The sequence below is a fragment of the Sciurus vulgaris genome, assembly GCF_902686455.1.
Source record: "Sciurus vulgaris genome assembly, chromosome: 4".
Lineage (NCBI taxonomy): Eukaryota > Metazoa > Chordata > Mammalia > Rodentia > Sciuridae > Sciurus > Sciurus vulgaris.
The window spans coordinates 26,173,244-26,186,856 of NC_136464.1; the positions used below are offsets into that span (position 1 = coordinate 26,173,244).

The 13,613-nt window shown below is 36.7% G+C and overlaps 1 protein-coding gene across 1 annotated transcript in view; it reads right to left on the bottom strand.

Moving 5' to 3' along the window:
• Window positions 1-13,613, bottom strand: part of CNNM2 (cyclin and CBS domain divalent metal cation transport mediator 2) — a 178,935-nt gene that overhangs the window by 15,846 nt on the left and 149,476 nt on the right. The gene's annotated exons all lie outside the window — the stretch shown is intronic.

A 13,613-nucleotide genomic window follows, 5' to 3' on the forward strand; every position in this document is an offset into this window, starting at 1 on the left:
AAATATTTATGCCCCAAACAACGGTGCATCCATGTACATCAAACAAATCCTTCTCAATTCCAGGAATCAAATAGACCACAACACAATAATTCTGGGTGACTTTAACACACCCATGTCACCACTGGATAGATCTTCCAAACAAAAACTAAACAAAGAGACCATAGAACTCAATACCACAATCAATAACTTAAACTTAACAGACATATATAGAATATTCCATCCATCAGTGAGCAAATTCACTTTCTTCTCAGCAGCACATGGAACCTTCTCGAAAATAGACCATATGTTATGCCACAAAGCAGCCCTTAGAAAATGCAAAAAAATAGAGATACTGCCTTGTGTTCTATCAGACCATAATGGAATGAAGTTAGAAATCAATGACAAAATAAAAAACAGAAATTACTCCAACACCTGGAGACTAAATAATATGCTATTGAATGAAGCATGGATAACAAAAAATATCAGGGAGGAGATAAAAAAATTCTTAGAGGTAAATGAGAACGATGATACAACATATCAAAATCTCTGGGACACTATGAAAGCAGTACTAAGAGGAAAATTCATTGCATGGAGTGCATTCAAGAAGAGAATAAAGGGCTGGGGAGATAGCTTAGTTGGCAGAGTGTCTGCCTTGCAAGCACAAGGCCCTGGGTTCAATCCCCAGCACTGTAAAAAAAAAAAAAAAAAAAAAAAAAAAAAAAAAAAGAAAAAAGAAAAGAATAAAAAGTCAACAACTAAATGATTTAACATTACAGCTCAAAGCCCTAGAAAAAGAAGAAGAGAACAACACTAAAAGTAGAAGACAGGAAATAATTAAAATCAGAGCTGAAATCAATGAAATTGAAACAAAAGAAACGATTCAAAAAATGGGCAAAACAAAAAGTTGGTTCTTTGAAAGAGTAAACAACACAAACAAAACCTTAGCCACACTAACAAAGAAAAGGAAAGAGAAAACTCAAATTACTAAAATTCGTAATGTAAAAGGAAATATCATGACAGGCACCACTGAAATACATAATGAGAAGTTACTCTGAAAATCTATATTCCAACAAAATAGAAAATACCAAAGACATACATACGTCATTTGATCCATACATAACAAGATATAATAATCATAAATATATATGCCCCAAACAATGGAGCATCTACATACACCAAACAAACCCTTCTCAATTTCAAGAATCAAATAGACCACAACACAATAATACTGGGTGACTTTAACACAAATCTCTCACCATTGGGTAGATCTTCCAAACAAAAACTAAACACAGAAAGTATGGAATTAAGTAATACAATGATTTAGACTTAACAGACATATATAGAGTATTTCATCCATCAGTGGGCAAATACACTTTCTTCTCAGAAGTACACGGATTCTTCTCTAAAACAGACCATATGTTATGCCACAAAGAAACTCATAGAAAATACAAAAAAAGAGAAATACTGTCCCGCATTATATCAGTTCATAACGAAATCAAAGTAGAAATCAATGATTTAAAAAAAAAAAATAGAAGCTACTTCAACCTGGAGACTAAACAGCATGCTATTGAATGATGAATGGATAAAAGAAGAAATCAAGGAATAAATAAAAGGTAAATGAAAACATTTAGAGGTAAATGAGAACATCAATACAACATATCAAAATCTCTGGGATGCAGTGCTAAGAAGAAAGTACATTGCATCGAGTTCATACATTAAAAGAATAAAAAGTCAACAAATCAATGACCTAACATTACATCTCAAAGCCCCAGAAAAAGAACAAATAAATACCAAAAGCAGCAAAAGACAGGAAATAATTAAAATGAGGGCTGAAATCAATGAAACTGAGAAGAAACAATTGAAAAAATTGACAAAACTGAAAGTTGGTTCTATGAAAAAATAAATTGATAAACCCTTAGCTATGCTAAGAGAGAGAGAAACTCAAATTACTAAAATTTGTGATAAAAGGAATTATCACAAAAGATACTACTGAAATACAGACGATCATTAGAAACTATTTTGAAAATTTATACTCAAGTAAAATAGAAAAATTGAAGACATCGACAAATTTCTAGAGATGTATGATCTATTCAAACTGATGCAGGAGGACATACACAATTTAAACACATCAATTTCAAGCAATGAAATAGAAGACACTATCAAATGCCTATCAACCAAGAAAAGCCCAGGACCAGACAGATTCTCAGCCAAGTTCTACAAGACCTTCAAAGAAGAATTAACACCAATACTCCTTAAATTATTCCATGAAAGAAAAAAGGAGGGAACCCTTCCAGACTCATTCTATGAGGCTAAAACCAGACAAAGGCACATCAAGGAAAGAAAACCTCAGGCCAATATCCCTGATGAACATAGAGGCAAAAATTCTCAATAAAATTCTGGCAAATTGCATACAAAAACACATTAAAAAGATAGTGTACCACGATCAAGTGGGGTTCATCCCTGGAATGCAAGGTTGGTTCAACATATGGAAATCAATATACATAATACTTCACATCAATAGACTTAAAGAAAAGAATCATATGATTATCTCAATAGATGTAGAAAAAGCATTTGACAAAATACAGCACCTCTTCATGTTCAAAACACTAGAAAAACTAGAGATAATAGGACCATATCTTAACATTGTAAAAGCTATCTATACTAAGCCCATGGCTAACGTCATATTAAATGGAGAAAAACTGAAAGTACTCCCTCTAAAAACTGGAATGAGACAGGGATCCCTCTTTCACCACTTCTATTCAACATTGTTCTTAACATTCTAGTCAGAGCAATCAGACAGATGAAAGAAATTAAAGCGATAAGAATAGGAAAAGAGGGCTGGGGAGATAGCTCAGTTGGTAGAGCCCTTGGCTTGCAAGCACAAGGTCCTGAGTTTGATCCCCAGTACCGCAAAAAAAAAAAAAAAAAAAAAAAAAAAAAAGTTTCCTCTCTTAAAAAAAAAAAAAAAAAAAAAAAAAAAAAAAAAAAAAAAGAATAGGAAAAGAAGAACTCAAACTATCACTATTTGCTGATGACATGATTCTATGTTTAGAAGATTCAAAAAATTCCACCAGAAAACTTCTAGAACTCAAATGAATTTGGCAAGGTAGCAGGATATAGTCAATACCCATAAATCAAATGTATTTCTATACATAAGCAATGAATACACTGCAAGAGTAATTAGGAAAATTAATTCACAATAGCCTCAACAAAAATAAAATACTTGGAAATCAATTTAACAAAAGAGGTGAAAGACCTCTACAATAAAAACTACAGAACACTAAATAAAGAAATTGAAGAAGACCTTAGAAGGTGGGAAGGTCTTGCATGCTCTTGACAGGCAGAATTAATATTATCAAAATGGTCATACTACCAAAAGCGTTATATAGATTCAATGCAATTTCTATTAAAATCCCAATGACATTCTTCATAGAACTAGAAAAACCAATCATGAAATTCATTTGGAAAAATAAGAGACTCAGAATAGACAAGGCAATTCTTAGCAAGTAGAGTGAAGCAGGAGGCATCACATTACCAGACCTTAAACTATCCTACAGAGCAAAAGTAACAAAAACAGCATGGTATTGGCACCAAAATAGACATGTAGACCAAGGGTACAGAACAGAAGACACAGTGACAAACCCACATAAATATGGTTATCTCGTACTAGACAAAGGTGCCAAAAATATACATTGGAGAAAATATAGCCTATTCAACAAATGGTGCTGGGAAAACTGGAAATCCATATGTAACAAAATGAAATTAAAACTTTATCTCTCACCCTGTACAAAAATCAACTCAAAGTGAATCAAAGACTTAGGCACTAGAACAGAGATTCTAAGCCTAATAGAAGAAAAAGTAGGTCAACTCCCTATCATGTTGGCTTACACAATGACTTCCTCAATAAGATTCCTAAAGCACAAGAAGTAAAATCAAGAATCAATAAATGGGATGGTGTCAAACTAAAAAAACATCTTCACAGCAAAGGAAACAATCAAGAATGTGAAGAAAGAGTCTACAGAATGGGAAAAAAATCTTTTACTACCTGCACCTCAGATAGAGCACTAATCTCCAGGATATTTAAAGAACTCAAAAAGCTTAACACACACACACACACACACACACACACACACACAAACCACAACAACAAATAACCAATCAATAAATGGGCTAAGAAACTGGACAGACACTTCACAGAAGAAATACAACTGATCAACAAAAATATGAAAAAAATGTTCATCATCTCTTGCAATTAGACAAATGCAAATCAAAACTACTCTAAGATTTCACCTCATTCCAGTCAGAATGGCAATTATCAAGAATACAAGCAATAATAATTGTTGGCGAGGATGTGGGGAAAAAGGTACACTCATAATTGTTGGTGGGACCGCAGACTGGTACAAGCACTCTGGAAAGCAGTGTGGAGATTCCTAAGAAAACTTGGAATGGAACCACCATTTGACCCAGCTATCCCACTCTTCAGTTTCCCAAAGGACTTAAAATCAGCATAACACAGTGATGCAGCCACAGCAGTGTTTATAGTAGCTCAATGCACAACAGCTAAACTATGGAACCAACCTAGATGCCCTTCACAACATGGATAAAGAAATGTGGTACATATACACAATGGAATATTACTCAGCTTTAAAGAAGAATGCAATGATGATATTTTCAGGTAAATGGATGGAACTAGAGAATATCATACTAAGTGAAATAAGCCAATCCCAAAAATCTAAAGGCCAAATGTTTTCTCTGATAAGTGGATGCTGATCCATAGTGAGGGGTAGGTAGGGAAAAATGAAGGTACTTTGGACTATGCAGTGGGGAGTGAGGGGAGGGGTAGGGCAATGGGGATGGGAAGAATGGTAGAATGAGACAGATACTATTACTCTATATACTTGTATGAAAAGAAATTATTTTAAGTAAAAAAGAAAATCAAACAAAAGAGAGATGAAGAGCAATAAAACAGAAGTGCTTGATGGCCTATCTGTGCCAATTACTTATCCATCTCTTCCTGGACTAACCCAGGATTTTCCATCAGAGTTAATATGCTCTCTGGAAACCTGTTTGTAGTTTGGAATCTCGAGAGTGGCTGCAAGTCCATCTCTTCCTGAACTTCTGCATAGAATCAAGTAGAACAGAGTCTCATAGCCATTTTGGTCTACAGAGGATCTGGGGGTTTGTACTATAAGTACCAGGCCATCTGTGTTCTGAGTCTCTGCAAGTGAGTGTCAGTTCACAATTCTTTTGTGACAAACTATCAGCACCAGAAAGGCAAGAGTCACAACCAGAACAGGACTGAGGGAAAGCCCTGTGCCTGCTTCCTGGAAAGGAACCTTATTTGGGGCAGAACTTGCAGTATTGGGGCCCGGAGCTCTGCCTACTTGACCCAAGGGTGCAGCTGAAGTCTGCACTGAATTAACTAGTATGGCGTACAACCTTGGCAATAGGATTTTAAAGAAGTCCTCTAGGTGATTTTAGCAAGCAGCAAAGTTTAGGAGTCAACGCTTGCAGGTTGTCGATGAACAATGGCCCTAGCCCTAGAAACTACATGCCTTGACCTCTCAATAGATATGCAGAAAGGCAAAGCGGCTGTTGGTCTGCCAATCAAACAAGGTCAGCTGAAGATCAGAGCACAAGGCCACAGTCATCTCAGCTGACTTCAGATGTCATCCTTTGTCCGTCAAGACAGGCCCTAGACCAGGGAGGATCAGCCGTCTTCCTTCTAGAAGCTGCTGAGTTCAGATCATCAGGCTGCAGGAAGCTGGGTATGGACACACCACGTCAGTGGCCCCTGAACATTTGAGTTCCAAGAACTAGTAAAGCACTCCTCTCCTCGCAATGGGTGACAGTTACAGGGCTGCCAGATTTCTATTTCATTTTCTTCTGTTACCATCATTTCATAAAAGACCAGATATTTTAACCCCACAGATTTAGAAAACAATTTCAAAATAACAGGACTTCAAGTTGAATACATAATCTTTTTGAAACATTCATTGTGAGCATCTTTTTCTCATTTTGCCTCAAAGTGATAAAAACTGTTGTAGTATCAGCACTTAGGAACCACACACCACATTAATTTTATTCCACTTATAAAATCACAATAGATGAAAGGATCCCTGTGGTCTCTCAGTTCTAGCAGTCTATGATTCTGCAGCCACGTGAATTTTAACAACCGCCTGACCATGTGCCCTCTCTATAGGAGTTGAGCTCTTCTGACAGGCAGGTTTTAGGAACATCCAGGAAACACATTTTCTATTCATTAGTGTGTGTCAGTGGCTCCAAAAAGAGATCATTTTCAAATAACCCCACCATTACACAGACTAGGGCCAACCCCATGATGAAATGACTTGCCAGGCTCCAAATCAATTAGGTGTCTTCTCAGACAACTTCTTCCACACATAAGGAGCAACACATTGCTTTTACTTTTGAAATATTCCTAAATTGACTATCATATTACCAAAACAAAAAATCAGGACAGGACATGATGGACTCTAGGATTCCCAGAGGGAACTAGGGCTTCTATTTGTAAACTGACAAACAGGAAATCTCACAATGCCAAGCAGAGCTGGCTTCCCAAGTAAAAATCTAGCACAGAACCCCACCTTCCTTTGGATGAAGGTCTTGGATGATCTCTTGTCAATTTTTCTGTAGACCCATGTCTGCAGAGTCTGCTGCTGTCACTGGCCTTAAAGTGTGGTCCTACCTGTCCTGGCAGGTGCAGCACGAGTGTGGTGGAGCAGACATGGGTGCTCACAGTGGCCAGATTGCTGCACGTGACTTTCTCGGGTACCAGAATCCCTGCTCGCCCTCAAGTTGAGATCCTCTTACACTCGGTCTCACTTTTGTTTTTCGGATCACTACCCTAAAGCATCCAGTAGGGCTTGCCTTCAGAGAAGAGGCGACTAAACGCCAGGGGCACAAACATGAAGGGTTCCCCAGCAGCCCCAGCAAGAAGGAAGCGCCACCCAAAGATGCCTGTGGCTTTCCATCCAGAACTGCAGATGCAGGCCTGGGGTTCCAAGTTTGCTTCATAAACATTTACTTTTTAAATTTTGGTGGTCAGCATGGTAGCACATGCCTCTCAGCTACCTGGGAGGATGAAGGAAGAGGATACAAGTTCAAGGCAAGAAGATCATGAGTTCTTGCTAGTGCCGGCAATTTAGCAAGACCCCATCTCGAAATAAACTCCCTAAAAAGGGTTGGAGAGGGCTGGGGCTGTGGCTCAGTGGCAGAGCACTTGCCTAGCATGTGTCAGGCACTGGGTTTGATCCTCAGCACCACATAAAAACGAATAAACAAATAAAATAAAGGCATTCTGTCCATTAAACAACAACAAAACCAAAAAGGGTTGGAGATAAAGTTCAGTGGTAGAGCACCTTGGGTTCAATACCCATAACTGGGAAAAAAAAAAAAAAATATATATATATATATACATATATATGCATATATATACACATGCATATATACACATGTATATATGTATGTATTATTTATGCATGTACATATTCTTCTGGTCAAAAATTAACATATATTTTCAACCATCTGGTTGACCATCTTCTAACAAAGTTCTCATAAATGCATTGGCACCAAGTTGTGGGACAGTGACTGGAATCATCTTGTGGCTAAGCCATGATACTCGACTAGCTGGGAACTTGTTAGAAATGCAGGCTGTCTCTACCTGAGGCCCACCAATCAGGTTCTATGTTCAACAGATCCCTAGGGATTCTGGTGCCCACTAAAGCATGAGGGATGCTGAGCTAGAGAGCAGATACAGTGGGACTCACACGGAAAGAATTCATTCAGCTCCATGGAAACCAAATGCACTATGCCAACATTAAAGTAGCCCATGTCTGCTGAATGAAAAGGAGCCCTGAATCCGGGCGTGGTGGCACACACCTGTCATCTCAAGAGGCTGAGGCAGGAGAACTGTGAGTTCAAAGTCAGCCTCAGCAATTTAACAAGTTGCTTAACTAAGCAACTCAGGAAACCCTCTCTCTAAATAAAATACAAAAAAGGGCTGAGGATGTAGCTCAGTGGTCGAGTGCCCCGGGCTCAAGGTTCAATCCCTGGTACAAAAAAAAAAAAAAAGAAAAAGGGGCCTCGAAATACACCATCCTGCATCGTACTGGGCGGACCGAGCTTTTAGGTGGGCCAAACAATATCATTTACACATTCAGACGAGATCGGGCGCGTTTAGGGTGGTGTGGCTGTAGACACACATTCAGAATTATATATTAACGTATAAATTTGTTTTGATTTATAGTCAGAGTTCTAAGCCAAACAGGCTTGTACCCATTTTTATAGTTATGCATATTTAAGTAGTATAAATTTTTTAAAAATAGGGTTAGTGCTGGGTGTCCCAGTTGTATTTTTCTTTAAAATAGGTGTGTTATCTGTACTTGGCTCAAGATTGCAGATACATTCCTAATCACTCTGTCATTCAAAAATGCCAATATTGAAGTTTAAATTCTCCCAATAACAGGTGAAATCACATAGTTTTGTCAAGAGCCATGTGAATTCCAAGATGCCACCTGCCATCTTCACAATAACCATTTTAGGAAAAATACCTTTTGAATTCACATCAGAAGCTCTAATAGAGTGTGGATAGGCAGGTGATGAAAGAAAAAAGTAACATTAATCTGAAGCACAGAATCAAGAAAAAGTAACTCCAGGAAAAAAAGATATTCTGGGCCAGCCGCAGTGGCATGTGCCTGTAATCCTAGCAATTCAGGAGGTGGAGGCAGGAGGATTACAAGTTCAAAGCCTCAACTCAGTGAGACCCTGTCTCTAAACAAAATACAAAATAGGGCTGGGGATGTGGTTCAGTGGTCGAGTGCCCCTGAGTCCAATCCTTGGTATCTTCCACCAAAAAAAGATATATATTAAATTGGCAAAGAAATCAGCTATTCCTTGTTTTCCCATCATCTCTTTTTGTTTATCTTTATTTTTCTTAAGTTTTGTTTTTGTTTTTAGTTGTAGATGGATACAATACCTTTATTTATTTATTTTCATGTGGTGCTGAGGACCGAACCCAGGACCTTGTACGTGCGAGGCAAGAGCTCGGCTACTAAGCCACACTCCAGCCCCATCATCTCTTATGTTTACAAACATTGTAATCTGGTCCTGTGCTGAGAAAAAGCAATCATACTCATTCATTTGCTTATTTAGATATATTACTCCTCAAACAACTACTGAGTCCTTTGTTGTAAAACATCAACCGTATAAGTTATTCAGTGATCTATTATATTTTGTCCATTTTTATTAGGCAAACAATTTATAGCAGTTATAATTACTGTGCATATGCAATTTTTTTTACTTGACATACTTTTGCATGTGCTTTGTTTTTTTACTACATACTGGTGCCTCATATTATGATATCTCAGAGTTTGATTAGTTACTAAGCATGTGAAATAGTTCTATTTTATAATTAATAGATTTGCTATAAATACATTTGCACAGATAGCTTTGTAAAACAATGGTTTATTTAGATGTGAGAGTGCTAACTTAAGAATCTGACAGGTTGATAGCACTTTTACCTGGATACTATTTAGAATATAGTCTTTAAAAAGATTTTTAATTTCTAAAATCAACAGTAGATGCTTAACTTAGTTGCCTTTCTGATATTTATTGAAATAAGCATAACAATTTTTTATTATTTTAATTAATGTTGCATTTTTTAAATTATACTAACCTTTCATTCTAAAATAAACCCAATTCAGTCTCAGTCACAATGAATAAGTCTTTGGGTATATTGTTATTATCTGTGGCCTTTTTATTGAGAAATTCTACATCAATGTAAAAAAGTGTCACTGAACCATGATCTTATCAGGTTTTAGGATAAAGCCCGTATTATAAAGAATATATTTATTTGACTATCATATCATCTTGTTCTATGATAAAGAAATAAGTTGTTCAAAGTTAGATTTTTTCCCTATCAAATCTTTTATTCCAGCTGCTTTTTTCAAGAACGAGAACTTTTTTCTTCTTTAATCACACTAATTATGAAAGATAATATTGATTTTATTATTATTATTTTTTTGGTAGCCAGAGCCCCATGCACACGAGGCACTACCACTCTACCACTAAGCTACATCTTCAGCCCTAGTTTTGATAATCTTTTAAAAGAACCAAATCTTGGGTGGTGCACACCTATAATTTCAACAACTCGGAAGGCTGAGGCAGAAGGATTGCAAGTTCAAGACCAGACAGCAATTTAGCAAGACCCTGTCTCAAAATAAAAAATAAAAAGGATTGGGGGAACAGTGCGTGGTGGCACAGGCTTGTAATCCCAGTGCCTTGGGAGGCTGAGGCAGGAGGACTGCAAGTTCAAAGCTAGCCTCAGCAAAAGTGGGGTGCTAAGCAACTCAGTGAGACCCTGTCTCTAAATAAAATACAAAATAGGGCTGGGGATGTGGTTCAGTGGTTGAGTGCCCCTGAGTTCAATCCCCGGCACACACACACCCTGAAAAAAAAAAAAAAAAAAAAAAAAAGGACTGGGGATATAGCTCAGTGATAAAGCACCCCTGGGTTCAATTCCCAGTACCTTTATTATCAGTAACAATAAAATAATAGGAAAATCAAATCTTGATTATATTTATGGGTTGTAAGGGTTTTTTTAGTTTATTTTTATGACATTTTATTGTTTAATTTGTTCTTTTATAGTTTATTGCTTTGCCCTTTCTTAACATAATTGTAGTTGTTTTTATTTAAGTACTTAAAATTTCTTAGAACTGCATAAATGGTATTTGCATTACTTAATAATCTTTCATGGTATGCTACATATTTTAAGATATTCTATATATTTTCTCCCTAATTCAGTTGCTATTCAGTTGCCATTAATTTTAATTTTTAGTAATTATCTTTTTAAATAGGAATCAGCTCAACCCACATAGTGGGAAACACCCCGCCTTGGCTATACTCCCCACCCTCAGGCCTCCTCCTGAAAGAAGACAACTACCACTAGCTTCTCAGGTACCTTTCATGTGTGTGAAAGAAAAGTGCAGGGTTTTTTTCTTTTACACAATGAAAATGAGTTATGCACACTCACTGCGCCTCAAATATAAACCTACATAAGAGAATTTATCGCAATTTTAACATGGCTTACTACTCTTTGATTATGCTTTTATTCCTAATTTCATTATGATCCATGCAAGTAGTTTTATGAAATTTCCATTTCTTGTGTTTATTAGAATATACCCTGTGACATAGTAAATGATCAATTTTTATGAAAGAGTTGCACAATTTTTTTTTTTTTTTTTACAAAGTGTATTCTCTGGCTTTTTTGTTTTATTTTCTTCAAATCTGTTATCTTACTGGTTATGCAATTTAAAACTACTACATAACTTTTCTTGATATGCTTGCTGTTTTAAAAATTATTTTTATATATATTTTTAGTTGTTGATAGACTTTTATTTTATCCACTTATTTATATGTGGTGCTAAGAATCGAACCCAGTGTCTTACACATGGAAGCAAGTGCTCCACCATGGAGCCACAGCTCCAGCCCGTATGCTTGCTCTTTTATGATGATGGAAGAACATCTTCACTGAGATGCCTCAAAAAACTAGGGATCAAACCATCTTATGACCCAGCTTGGTATTTTCCAGAAGTTCTAAAATCAGGATACTCTAACGATACAGCTACCTCAATGTTTATAGCAGCACAATTCACAATAGCTAAATTATGGAATCAACTGAGATGCCTGTCAATAGATGAATGAATTAAGAAATTGTGGGGCTGGAGAGATAGCTCAGCTGGTAGAGTGCTTGCTTCACAAGCACAAGACCCTGAGTTCGATCCCCAGTACCGCAAAAAAAAATAAATTAAAAAAAATTGTGATATCTATCTACTTATTATACATACACACCTGGAGTTCTACTCAGCTATAAAAAAGAACAAAATCATGACATTTCGTGGTACATGGATGGAAGTGGAGACTAGCACGCTAAGTGAAAGAAACCAAATGCAGAAAATCAAAAGTAAAATGTTTTCTCTCACATGCAGAAGCTAGAGTAAAATAAAGAAGGATAGGATAACAAAGAACCAATCAAATATAAACTTACAGGCGAGTGAAAGGAAGTCTAGTAGAGGAAGGAGAAGCAGGGAGGACAGGGAGGGAAAAGGGGGGTTAATGAACTAGAATCAATTTCTACTAGGTCTAACCATAAAGCTCCACGTATATATTTCGTGAGGTTATTTCAGGCATATATTGCCAATAAAGGTTTTGTTGTGATTTATTGTGTTTTTATCATTGCCCTTATTAACCCCTCAATACAATGTAGTCTGATAATCTATATTTCCATTTAAAATTTGAAGTTTTAGCCTTTTTATGTATGCATGGTGGGAGGTATGTACTTTGTATTATGTAATTTATAAAATATTATTTTAATTAAGTTTATTCAAATCATTTTCTTTGAATAAATTATACTTTATTTCATCTAGGGCTTAAACTAAAAAAATGATGTTTCTAAGTATAATTAGAGTCACAATGTCAATTACTTAAGATATTTTTCTAGAGTCAAAGAGGACAGTTATTTTCTGGGTACCTCAGGTAACTGGCTAGTCAGCTAAACTCTACAGATTAAACACCTCCAGAGGCCTGTTCATCAAGTGATCAAAGCATTTATAACACCCCCATGACACTGTCAGGTCCACAAACCTGTCAATTTACGTAAATATTTAACAGGAAAAGATATTCAAATACTAGTACATATACATAAATGCCTTATCAAAAATATATTTAAAAGGCTTGCTTGTAAATGGACAGAGATGATAAAGTCCCTTTCCTACAACATTTTAAGAACCATGGATATAGCCAACAGAGCAACAGAGCATTATCGAATCACAACTAAATAAAAGCCAACTACAAAAAAATAGACAACTGGAAGCCACATGACTTGTTACTCCTGAAATTCACAGTATCAATCCTCAAAATTCTTTTAAACAACAACCTTTAACATAACTCAGTTTTCTAGGCTTAGGGAATAGATGAAATAAATGAAATACCTTCTCTCCCGTGCCCTCAGTTTTGAGCTTACAATACACAGTGTAAAGAAGAGGGAATGAATGAGGCTAAAGTCTGAAGGATCAGGATACTGAATTTGTGGACCTGGAGACGGAAGCTGCTAAGAGTGGCATGTGACCAGTACTACAAAGGTGTCTTTCCACTCCTCCGTCCTGGTCCCAGACACCATGATCCTGTCCAGATGTGGGGCATACCTGAGCACAACACCTGCCAGAATTTCTGACACCTACACATCTGAGAAGAGTTGTTTTTAAGTAAAAATAACTTTCTTGATTCAGAAAACTGGGGCCTTTCAGGACTCATGTGAATTTTAGGCCCTATCAAGTACTAATTATATTCTTGAAAACTTGCTTCCACTTCATATCTAAAGAATAAGAAATATCAGAAAGCTTAAGGTGCTGGTATTCTTGCATTGAAATAAACTCAGATTTCCTGAAAAAGTGATTCGCCAATAGCGAGATATAAGCTAGGTGCAGTGGTGCATGCCTTAATCCCAGCAACTTGGGAGGCTAAAGCAGGAGGATCACAAGTTCATGGCCAGCCTCATCAACTAAGGGGAGCTTTGTCTCCAAATAAAAAGGACCACCCAGTCCCAGTACCAAAAAGTA